Here is a 13453-nt window from a genome sequence, read left to right on the forward strand (position 1 = left end):
TCCACTGAGCCACGCTGCTTCTACGTTGCGCTGCATCATTCTATTTATTTTATTTTGTTAGTATGTTTGGTTTCGTTCTCTGTCTCCCCCTTTTAGACTGTGAGCCCACTGTTGGGTAGGGACCGTCTCTGTATGTTGCCAATTTGTACTTCCCAAGCGCTTAGTACAGTGCTCTGCACATAGTAAGCGCTCAATAAATACGATTGATGATGATGATGCCCGACTTGGGGGGACTTTGGAAAAGTGTCCCCTGCCCAGTTTTTACCAACTACTGGAAGCGGGGCTTCCATGCTGACCAGTGGACTTGTTGCTAATTAGTCTCGGAATAGCATTGCCCTCCATAGGTTACATCTTGCAATTCCTTACAGGATACGCTTAATTCATTCATTCAATCGTATTTATCGAGCGCTTACTGTGTGCAGAGCACTGTACTAAGCGCTTGGGAAGTACAAGTCGGCAACATATAAAGACAGTCCCTACCCAACAATGGGCTCACAGTCTAGAAGGGGGAGACAGGCAACAAAACAAAACATGTGGACAGGTGACAGGTAATAAACCTGCTTCCTTTCCCCATAACCCTCCAGTCTGTGAATCCATTTCCAACTGTCCGATCCTCGAGATCACGAGTAACCGGGAGGGTGGTTCCGCCCGGTGACAGCATCTAATAATAATGATGATATTCGTTAAGCGCTCGCTGTGTGCCAGACACTGTACTAAGCACACATGACTGGCAAAGGGAATGTTGCTGTGTTGGGTCGTACTTTGGCCCCTTTGACTAAGGATTGGTAGATTTTAAAGGACGCCCAGACAAATTCCTCATCCAAATAAATGCCTCATAATAATAATAATAATAATGGCATTTTTTAAGTACTTACTATGTGCAAAGCACTGTTCCAAGTGCTGGGGCGGTGACAAGGTGATCAGGTTGTCCCACGTGGGGCTCACAGTCTTAATCCCCATTTTACGGATGAGGGAAGTGAGGCCCAGAGAAGCGAAGTGACTTGCCCAAAGTCACACAGCTGACAAGTGGCGGAGCAGGGATTTGAACCCATGACCTCTGACTCCAAAGCTTGTACTCTTACCACTGAGCCATGCTGCTTTTCTTCTGCAATTCGCATCCCTGTTGCAAACCCCTCTAAGGGAGTGGGTGTAGATGGAGACTAGAAAGGGACCCAGGCTTGAACCTCGAGGGACCCCCACGGTTAGGGGGCGGGAGGCAGAGGAGGAGCCCACTAAAGAGGCTGAGAATGAACAGCCAGAGAGATAAGAGGAGAACCAGGAGAGAACGGGGTGGGTGAAGCTGAGGTTGGTTAAGCAGCATGGCTTAGAGGACAGAGTCCGGGCTTGGGAATCAGAGGTCATGAGTTCTAATCCTGGCTCTGCCAACTGTCACATCCAATCCGTCACCAAATCCTGCCGGTCTCACCTCTGCAACATTGCCAAGATCCGCCCTTTCCTCTCCATCCAAAGCGCTATCCTGTTGGTTCAATCTCTCATCCTATCCCGACTGGATTACTGCATCAGCCTCCTCTCTGATCTCCCATCCTCCTGTCTCTCCCCACAGCAGTCTATACTTAAAGCTGCTGGCCAGATCATCTTTGTGCAGAAAAGCTCTGGGCATGTTACTCCCCTTCTCAAAAATCTCCAGTGGCTACCAGTCAACCTATGCATCAGGCAAACACTCCTCACTCTCGGCTTCAAGGCTGTCCACCCATCCCCTCGCCCCCTCCTATCTCACCTCCCTTCTCTCCTTCTCCAGCCCAGCCCTCACCCTCCGCTCCTCTGCCACTAATCTCCTCACCGTTAGGCCTCCTTCTCGCCTGTCCCGCCATCGACCCCCGGCCCACATCCTCCCCCTGGCCCGGAACGCCCTCCCTCCGCACATCCGCCAAGCTAGCTCTCTTCCTCCCTTCAAAGCCCTACTGAGAGCTCACCTCCTCCAGGAGGCCTTCCCACACTGAGCCCCCTTTTTCCTCTCCTCCTCCCCATCCCCCCCACCCTACCTCCTTCCCCTCCCCACAGCACCTTTATATATGTCTGTACAGATTCATTACTCTATTTATTTTCCTTGTCCATATTTACTATTCTATTTATTTTATTTTGTTAATATGTTTTCTTTTGTTGTCTGTCTCCCCCTTCTAATAATAATGATAGCATTTATTAAGCACTTACTATGTGCAAAGCACTGTTCTAAGCGCTGGGGAGGTTACAAGGTGATCAGGTTGTCCCACGGGGGGCTCACAGTCTTCATCCCCATTTTCCAGATGAGGGAACTGAGACCCAGAGAAGTGAAGTGACTTGCCCAAAGTCACACAGCTGACAAATGGTGGAGCCGGGATTTGAACCCGTGACCTCTGACTCCAAAGCCCGGGTTCTTTCCACTGAGCCACGCGGCTTCTTCTTCTAGACTGTGAGCCCATTGTTGGGTAGGGACCGTCTCTATATGTTGCCAACCTGTACTTCCCAAGCGCTTAGTACGGTGCTCTGCACACAGTAAGCACTCAATAAATACAATTGAATGAATAAATGAATGTCAGCTGTGTGACTGTGGGCAAGTCACTTAACTTCTTTGGGCCTCAGTTCCCTCATCTGGAAAATGGGGATTGGCACATAGTAAGCGCTTAACAAATGCCATCATTATTATTATTATATGTCTAGTTTTCACTGAAAAATGCACGGTACAAGAACTATTCCATTCTGCACCGTAGTTCTATCCTCTGCACCCTGACACCATAAGAACACACATATGAGAAGCAGCATGGCCCAGTGGCAAGCGCACGGGCTTGGGAACCAAAGGATTCATTTATTCAATCATATTTATTGAGCACTTACTGTGTGCAGAGCACTATTGTGGGTTCTAATCCCTGCTCCGCCACTTGTCCGCTGTGTGACCTTGGGCAAATCACTTAACTTCTCTGTGTTTCAGTTACGTCGTCTGTAAAATGGGGATTGAGACTGTGAGCCCCACGTGGGACAACCTGATTACCTTGTATGAGAAGCAGCGTGGCTCAGTGAAAAGAGCCCGGGCTTTGGAGTCAGAGGTCATGGGTTCAAATCCCAGCTCCGCCAGTTGTCAGCTGTGTGACTTTGGGCAAGTCACTTCACTTCCCTGTGCCTCAGTTCCCTCATCTGGAAAATGGGGATTAAGACTGTGCGCCCCCTGTGGGACAACCTGATCACTTTGTAACCTCCCCAGCGCTTAGAACAGTGCTTTGCACATAGTAAGCACTTAATAAATGCCATCATTATTATTATAATCATTATTATCTCCCCCAGTGCTTGGCACATAGTGCTTACCAAATGCCATAATTATAATTACAGTTGTTATTACATGAGAAGCAGTGTGGATTCGTGGATAGGGCACAAGCTTGGGAGTCAGAAGGTCATGGGTTCTAATCCCGGCTCCGCCACATGTCTGCTGTGTGACCTTGGGCAAGTCACTTAACTTCTCTGAGCCTCAGTTACCTCATCTGTAAAATGGGGATTAAGACTGTGAGCCCCATGTGGGACAACTTGATCACCTTGTATCCACCCCAGGGCTTAGAACAGTGCTCTGCACATAGTAAGCGCTTAACAAATGCCATCATTATTATTCTGTCTGCTGTGGGATCTTGGGCAAGTCACTTCACTCTTTCGGGCCTCATCTGTAAAATGGGGATTAAGAGTGTGAGCCCTATGGGGGTGGGAGACTATGTCCAACATGACTAACTCATATCTAACCCAGCACTTAGAACAGTGCTTGGCACATAGTAAGCGCTTAACAAGTACCATTATTATTATCATTATTATCATTATTATTATTATTATTATTATTATTATTATTATTATTGGCTCCTTCATCTCCAGCTGGGAGAGGGAGGAAACTCAAGCAGCCTAAGACCTCCTCAACCACGAGAACATTGGGAAGGTTGTGGTCATGGTCGCAGTGGTGATGGCTGTTGAACTCTAAGCCGAGAGGAGCCTGAAACTCTGCCCAGAGGAGCAGCCAGAGCCCTGGCCTGTGAGTCAGAAGGTCATGAGTTCTAATCCCAACTCCACCACCGGTCTGCTGGGTCACTTTCTTCAAGTCACTTAACTTCTCTGCGCCTCAGTTCCCTCATCTGTAAAATGGGGATGAAGACTGGGAGCCCCATGTGGGACAGGGCTGTGTCCAACCTGGTTACCTTGCATCCCCCCCCAGCGCTTAGAACAGTGCTTGGCACATAGTAAGTGCTTTGCAAATACCATGGTTATTATCATTATTATTATTATTACTGCTCTTTTAGTATTAATGTTGCCCTTGCCTTTTATAGTTTTGGGGGATTTTCATCATTTCCTTCTTCGTTAGGTGATTGTTACTACCTCCCACTCCTCTGTGAGATCGGAAACAATAATAATGGCATTTATCAAGCGCTTACTATGTGCAAAGCACTGTGGAAACTCTCTGAGGGATAGGGACCACGTTCAATTTTCATCCTTGTATTTTTTCCCAGTGTTCAACACAGTGCTTTGCACACAGAGGCCTTTAATAAATATCATTGCTTCCACGGCCCATCCTCAAGCTGACATCATCATCAATCATATTTATTGAGCACTTACTGTGTGCAGAGCACTGTACTAAGCGCTTGGGAAGTACAAGTTGGCAACACATAGAGACAGTCCCTACCCAACAGTGGGCTCACAGTCCCAAACATAATAATAGTAATGATGATGATGGTATTTGCTAAGCGCTTACAATGTGCCAAGCACTGTTCTAAGCACTGGGGTAGATACAAGATAATCAGGTTGTCCCACGTGGGGCTCACGCTCTTAATCTCCATTTTTACAGATGAGGGAACTGAGGCACAGAGAGTTAAGTGACTTGCCCAAAGTCCCACAGCTGACAAGTGGCGGAGGCGGGATTAGAACCCACGACACATAGATACATAGCCATAATTTATTTATTTATACAAATGTCTGCCTCCCCTTCTAGACTGTGTGCTCCTTTGGGCAGGGAATGTGTCTACCAACTCTGTTGTATTATAATAATAATGATGGCATTTGTTAAGCATTTACTATGTGCAAAGCACTGTTGATGATGGTGATGATGACGGCATTTATTAAGCGCTTACTATGTGCAAAGCACTGTTCTAAGCGCTGGGGAGGTTACAAGGTGATCAGGTTGTCCCACGGGGGGCTCACGGTCTTCATCCCCATTTTACAGATAATAATAATAATAATAATAATGAGGATGATGGCATTTATTAAGCGCTTACTATGTGCAAAGCACTGTTCAAAGCGTTGGGGAGGTTACAAGGTGATCAGGTTGTCCCATGGGGGGCTCACAGTCTTCATCCCTGTTTTACAGATAATAATAATAATGATGATGATGATGGCATTTATTAAGCACTTACTATGTGCAAAGCACTGTTCTAAGTGCTGGGGCGGCTAGAGAAGCAGCGTGGCTCAGTGGAAAGAGCACGGGCTTGGGAGTCAGAGGTCTTGGGTTCAAATCCCTACTCCGCCACTTGTCAGCTGTGTGACTTTGGGCAAGTCACTTCACTTCTCTGGGCCTCAGTTCCCTCATCTGTAAAATGGGGATGAAGACCGTGAGCCCAACATGGGACAACCTGATCACCTTGTAACCTCCTCAGAGCTTAGAACAGTGCTTTGCACATAGTAAGCGCTTAATAAGTGACATCATTATACTCTTCCGAGTGCTTAGAATAGTGCTCTGCACACACTGTGTTCAATAAATTCATTCATTCTTTCAATCGTGTTTATTGAGCTCTTGCTTACGGTGTGCAGAGCACTGTACTAAGCTCTTGGGAAGTACAAGTCGGCAACATATAGAGAAGGTCCCTATCCAACAATGGGCTCACAGTCTGGAGACAGCTCTGTGCCTCAGTTACCTCATCTACAAAATGAGGATTGAGACTGTGCACCCTATGTGGGAAAGGGACTGTGTCTAACCCAATTATCTTGTATCTACACCGGTGCCTAGTACTGCCTGGCACATAGTTAGTACTTAACAAATACCATAAAAAGGCTCTTCAAGTGTTTCTGAGCCAAGCGCATAGACGGCGCAGAAAGAAGAGGAAATAGCGGAAATGAGGGCTTAGTCGGGGAAGGCCTCTTGGAGGAGATGGGCTTTTAATAAGGCTTTGAAGGTGGGGGGGAGTGATCGTCTGTCAGACATGAAGAGGGAGGGTGTTCCATGCCAGAGGCAGGCTGTGCTTAGAGAAGCAGCATGGCTCAGTGGAAAGAGCACGGGCTTTGGAGTCAGAGGTCATGGGTTCAAATCCCGACTCCGCCAACTGTCAGCTGTGTGACTTTGGGCAAGTCACTTAACTTCTCTGGGCCTCAGTTACCTCATCTGTAAAATGGGGATGAAGACTGTGAGCCCCCCGTGGGACAATCTGATCACCTTGTAACCTCCCCAGTGCTTAGAACAGTGGTTCAATCTCTCATCCTATCCCAACTGGACTACTGCATCAGCCTCTTCTCCGATCTCCCATCCTCCTGTCTCTCCCCACTTCAATCCATACTTCATGCCGCTGCCCGGATCATCTTTGTGCAGAAATGCTCTGGGCATGTTACTCCCCTCCTCAAAAATCTCCAGTGGCTACCAATCAACCTACACATCAGGCAAAAACTCCTCACTCTGGGCTTCAAGGCTGTCCATCCATTCCCTCACCCCCTCCTACCTCACCTCCCTTCTGTCCTTCTCCAGCCCAGCCCGCACCCTCCGCTCCTTTGCCGCTAACCTCCTCACTGTGCCTCGTTCTCGCCTGTCCCGGCGTCGACCCCCGGCCCACGTCCTCCCCCTGGCCTGTGAATGCCCTCCCTCTGCCCATCCACCAAGCTAACTCTCTTCCTCCCTTCAAATCCCTACTGAGAGCTCACCTCCTCCAGGAGGCCTTCCCAGACTGAGCCCCCTCCTTCCTCTCCGCCTCCTCCCCATCCCCATCCCCCACCTTACCTCCTTCCCCTCCCCACAGCACCTGTATATATGTTTGTACATATTTATTATTCTATATTACTTGTACATATTTACTAGTCTATTTTATTTTGTTAATATGTTTTGTTTTCTTGTCGGTCTCCCCCTTCTAGCCTGTGAGCCCGCAGTTGGGTAGGGACCGTCTCTATGTGTTGCCAACTTGTACTTCCCACGCGCTTAGTACAGTGCTCTGCACACAGTAAGCGCTCAGTGAATATGATTGAATGAATGAATGAATGCTTTGCACATAGTAAGTGCTTAATAAATGCCATCATCATCATTATTATTATTATTATTATTATTATTATTATGTGGACGAGAGGTCGGTGGTGAGTTAGATGAGTTTGAGGTACAGTGAGTGTGTTGACATTACAGGATCAGAGGGTGCCAGCTGGGTTGTAGTGGGAAATCAGTGAGGGGACGTAGGAGGGTGTGAGCTGATTGAATGCCTTAAAGCCAATTTCTGCTTGATGCAGTGGCTCATTCATTCACTCAATCGTATTTATTGAGCGCTTACTGTGTGCAGAGCACTGTACTAAGCGCTTGGGAGGTACACGTCGGCAGCATACAGAGACACTCTCTACCCAACAACGGGCACACAGTCTAGAAGAGGGAGACAGACAACAAAACAAAACATGTGGACAGGTGTCAGGTCGTCAGAACAAATAGAATTAAAGCTAAATGCACCTTATTAACAAAATAAATAGAATAGTAGTAGGTGGAGAACCACTGAATGATCTTAAGGAATGGAAAAATGTGGACGGCATGGGGTGTTTTTTTTTGAAAAATGATCCAGGTAGCAGAGTGGGGCCCCTCTCAGGGTCACATCTGGAGAGTTCTCTACCGGTCTCGACTATTGGAGGTACAGTCAAGCAGACGCATACCCATCCCTATCCCTAATCTATTTTAATGTGTGTCTCTCCCTGTAGACTTTAACCTCCTTGGGGCAAGGATCATTTCTACCAATTCTGTTCTATTGTACTTTCCCAATCACTTAGTAAGTGTTCTCCATAAGCCCTCATTAAATGCCATTGACTGATCAATGAAGTTTCATAAACTCTTGGGCAAAGCTTTCAAACTGTTTTCTTTTATTTTTTTGACAACGTTTTAAAAACCACATTTGGAAAGCAGTATGGCTTAGTGGATAGAGCATGGTCCTGGAAGTCGGGAGGACCTGGGTTCTAGATCTGGCTCTGCAACTGGTCTGCTCTGTGACCTTTAGCAAGTCACTTCACTTCTGTACCTCAGTTCCCTCATCTGTAAAATGGGGATTGAGACGGTGAGACCCATGTGGGACATGAACTGTGTCCAACCCGCTTGGCTTATATCTGCCCAGTGCTTAGTGCGCGCTTAACAAATTACCAATATATGTAATTTTCAAGTTCCAAATGAGTGGAAAGAGTTGAGTTTTCGGGTTTTATTTGGGTGCTCTTGCTGAATACTTTCGCCATCCATATCAGACAGACAATCACTCTGCCCACCTTCAAAGCCTTATTGAAGACACATCTGTTCCAACAGGCCTTCCCCGACTAGGCCCTCATTTCCTCTTTTCCCGCTCCCTTCTGCATCATCCTTTTAGACTGTGAGCCCACTGTTGGGTAGGGACTGTCTCTATATGTTGCCAACTTGTACTTCCCAAGCGCTTAGTACAGTGCTTTGCACACAGTAAGCGCTCAATAAATACGATTGATTGATTGATTGATCCCATTCCCTGCTTCACTGAGGCCTATCTATTCCATTCCTAGTTTGGGAAGTGGCTAGTGAGGGGAGGGCCATCTGCCGCAAGTCAAAACTCACCTGTGCTGGGCAGCAGCGACATAGGAGAGAGTCGAGGGCGGAGACTTGAGTTGACTGCGCGGGAGGAGGCAATGGCAAACCACTTCTGTATTTTTCCCAAGAAAACTGTGGATCCACTACCAGAACGATTGCAGATGGAGGTGGGGAGTTCTGGGAGAGATGTGTCGATGATGTCGGTATGGGTCGGAGACGACTTGACAGCATATAAGACAGACAAGCGCAGTGGGAAGAGGCACAAAGCAGAGAGGTTGTTCCCATAATAATAATAATAATAATAATAATAATAATGACATTTATTAAGCGCTTACTATGTGCAATGCACTGTTCTAAGCGCTGGGGAGGTTACAAGGTGATCAGGTTGTCCCATGGGGGGCTCACAGTCTTAACTCCATTTTACAGATGAGGGAACTGAGGCATAGAGAAGTTAAGGGCCACAGTGATTGTTATTATATAACATGAATAGCTAGCTAGCTCTCTTCCTCCCTTCAAAGCCCTACTGAGAGCTCACCTCCTCCAGGAGGCCTTCCCAGACTGAGCCCCCTTTTCCCTCTCCTCCTGCCCACCTCCCCGCCCTACCTCCTTCCCCTCTCTACAGCATCTATATATATGTTTGTACAGATTTATTACTCTATTTTACTTGTCCATATTTACTATTCTATTTATTTTATTTTGTTAATATGTGTTGTTTTGTTGTCTGTCTCCCCCTTCCAGACTGTGAGCCCACTATCGGGTAGGGACCGTCTCTATATGTTACCATCTTGTACTTCCCAAGCGCTTAGTACAGTGCTCTGCACACAGTAAGCGCTCAATAAATACGACTGAATGAATGAATATGTTTGTACTTGTCAGCTTGTCACTTGTCTTCTTGTCAGCTGTGTGACTTTGGGCAAGTCCACTTCTCTGGGCCTCAGTTACCTCAACTGTAAAATGGGGGATTGAGACTGTGAGCCCCATGTGGGACAAACTGATCACCTTGTATCCCCCCAGCGCTTAGAACAGTGTTTTGCACATAGTAAGCACTTAATAATTGCCATTATCATTATTATTATTATTAAGTGACTTGCCCAAAGTCACACAGCTGACAATTGGCTGAGCTGGGATTTGAACCCGTGACCTCTGACTCCAAAGCCCGGGCTCTTTCCACTGAGCCACGCTGCTTCTCAAGGTGAACCGGGGCACCCCCGTCTCAAGCTCAAACCTCCTCTCACGTCCGCCCGAGCTAGCAACACGCAACTCGCAAATGCGGGAGGAATGAGGCCCCCGCAACCCAAACCGTTAGCTCGACATCCCGGGCCAGGAATACAGAAGATGTCCCTCACCCTCTTGCCAACCAAATAAGCTATGGAGGAGCAGGGAGGCGGGGAAGGAGATTGGACAAGCAGAAACGGGAAGCCTGAGAGGCCCGGAAGGACAAGCGATGACTACCTACCGCCTCCGCCGTTCTGGGCAGCGGCAACCGATTGTGTGTGCCCTCTGCCCAGAGCATGGGATGCTCACTGTGTCTGCACCATGTGAGGAGTCGTGGGATGGGTCAGTGACCCACTAAACGCTCGTGGGACTGGAAGCCAGAGCGCTGAACCACACGCGTGGAACACATAAGTCCTCCCAAGCTGGAAACCTTCATGGGAGGGAGCTAGGCGCTTCGTCACATGCGAGTAACACATAAGTGTATTCCTCCCCTGAGGGAAGTTCAACTCGCCGCGTGCGAATAACTAAAAATAAGTCACCTCACCGATCCTCGAACCCGACTCCGCGTGACGGGTGACAGACATCGGCGGGGAGGCCGAAGCAGGAGGCCAGGCGGGATGGCATATGTGCCTGGGTCAAAATGGTGGCAGTTTAGATGGAAAGAAAAGGGTGGATTTTAGCCATGATGAGAAGGTGGAACCGACAGGATTTGGTGAGAGATTATAGATGTGGGTGGAAGGAGAGAGGATCGGAGGATGATGCCAAGGTTATGGGCTCGTGAGACGGAGGATTGAATCAAGCAAAAACTCCTCACTCTGGGCTTCAAGGCTGTCCATCCATCCCCTCACCCCCTCCTACTTCACCTCCCTTCTCTCCTTCTCCAGCCCAGCCCGCACCCTCCACTGCTCTGCCGCCTCTAACCTCCTCACTGGGCCTCATTCTCACCCATCCCGCCGTCGACCCCCGGCCCACGTCTTTCCCCTGTCCTGGAATGCCCTCCCTCCACACATCTGCCAAGCTAGCTCTCTTCCTCCCTTCAGAGCCCTACTGAGAGCTCACCTCCTCCAGGAGGCCTTCCCAGACTGAGCCCCCTTTCTCCTCTCCTCCTCCCCATACCCCCCGCCCTACCTCCTTCCCCAGCCCACAGCACCTGTACATATATTTGTACAGATTTATTACTCTATTTTACTTGTACATATTTACTATTCTATTTATTTTGTTAATGATGTGCATAAAGCTTTAATTCTATTTGTTCTGACGATTACGACACCTGTCTACATGTTTTGTTTTGTTGTCTGTCTCCCCCTTCTAATAATAATAATAATAATGGCATTTATTAAGTGCTTACTATGTGCAAAGTACTGTTCTAAGTGCTGGGGAGGTTACAAGGTGATCAGGTTGTCCCACGGGGTCTCACAGTCTTAACCCCCATTTTACAGATGAGGGAACTGAGGCCTGGAGAAGTGAAGTGACTTGTCCAAAGTCACACAGCTGACAACTGGCGGAGCCGGGATTTGAACCCCTGATCTCTGACTCCAAAGCCCGGGCTCTTTCCCCTAAGCCACGCTGCTTCTAGACTGTGAGCCTCATGTTGGGTAGGGACCGTCTCTATATGTTGCCGACTTGTACTTCCCAAGCGCTTAGTACAGTGCTCTGCACACAGTAAGTGCTCAATAAATATGATTGAATGAATGAATGGTGTCTACAGTGATGGGAAAGACGGGGAAAGGGCGGGATTTGGGTGGGAAGATAAGGAGTTCTGTTGAGGACACGTTTAGTTTGAGATATCGGCAGTAATTGGAGAAAGTTATATGTTACATTGTTTGTTGTTATATTGTACTCTCCCAAGCACTTAGTACAGTGCCCTGTACACAATAAATGCTCAATAAATACGATTGACTGATTGACTACTCGGAGAAAACCCCTGATTTCCATGCTCAGCTTCAGGCTAAGAAACCCAAAGGAGCATTCCCAAGAAACAGCTGCTTTGAGTGACAACCTGGTGAAAAATTAGCATATTTGTGGGGCGGATTTTTAAAAAGCTGTCATCCATTTTACTTTCTCATAACAAAAGCCATTTCCAAAAGTGCAGACTTTTTTCCTGCACTGTACAATGACACGATTCAAGTTGGGAAATTTCCTTTGTCGAGCCTCCTCATTCCATCCTCCTGAAAAGCAGCGTGGCTCAGTGGGAAGAGCCCGGGCTTTGGAGTCAGAGGTCATGGGTTCAAATCCCGGCTCCGCCAATTGTCAGCTGTGTGACTTTGGCCAAGTCACTTCACTTCTCTGGGCCTCAGTTCCCTCATCTGTAAAATGGGGATTGAGACTGTGAGCCCCCCGTGGGACAACCTGATCACCTTGTAACCTCCCCAGTGCTTAGAACAGTGCTTGGCACATAGTAAGAGCTTAATAAATGCCATCATTATTATTATTATTGTTACCCATCCTGTTAGGATAAGAATTTTTTATGGTATTTCTTAAGCACATACTAGGTACCAGGCACTGTACTAAGCGCTGAATTAAATACAAGTTAATTGGGTTGGACACAGTCTCTGTCCCACATGGGGCTCACACTCTTAATCCCCACTTTATAGATGAGGGAACTGAGGCCCACAGAAGTGAAGTGACTTACCCAAGGTCACCCAGCAGATAAGCGGTGGAGCCAGGATTAGAATTTAGGTCCTTCTGACCGCCCGGCCTGTGCTTTATCCTCTTGGCAATGCTTCTTCTCAGGTTGCTTCCAAAATACGCAAGGAAACAGACACTTAGGTACCTCCCCCATCCTCTCCATAAATACTCATATACTGTCCTCAACCAAGGTCTCTGCTTTCTAGCAACTGCTAGCGTGAAACTATTTAACCAATAAATGATGGCAGTGCATTTGCCAAAGGAAAGGACTGTAGATATGCCAAAAGATAATAAAAATAATGGCACATTTCACTTGGATTAATTACTGAGTTAAAAGAGAAGGAACACAGGTAGAGATGAGTGCAATTCATTTTGTGCTTTATGGAGCCCAAATCCCTTGGGGAGCATTGCAAATTCTGGAAATTCCCGGGAGGCTGACTGCTCTGGGGATTACACCGAGTAGGTCAATCAGTGGTATTTATTGAGCTCTTACTGTGTGCAGAGCACTGTATTAAGTGCTTAGGAGAATACAATTCAACAATAAATAGGCTAATTCCCTGCCCATAATGAGTTTACGGTCTGGAGGGGGAGACAGATATTAATATAAATACATAAGTGGCAGATATGAACATAAGTGCTATGGGGCTGGACGGGGAGGATGAATAAAGGGAGCAAGTCAGGGTGACGGGAGTGAGAGAAGAGAAGGCTTAGTCTGGGAAGGCCTCTTGGAGGAGATGGGCCTTCAGTAAGGCTTTGAAGCGGGGGTAAAATTAGTTTCTGTCGGATATGAGGAAGGAGGGTGTTTCATGCCAGAGGCAGTAATAATAAAAATAATAATCACGGCAATTGTTAAGCACTTACTATGTGCCAAGCACTGTTCTA

This window comes from Tachyglossus aculeatus, chromosome 4, assembly GCF_015852505.1.
Source record: "Tachyglossus aculeatus isolate mTacAcu1 chromosome 4, mTacAcu1.pri, whole genome shotgun sequence".
Lineage (NCBI taxonomy): Eukaryota > Metazoa > Chordata > Mammalia > Monotremata > Tachyglossidae > Tachyglossus > Tachyglossus aculeatus.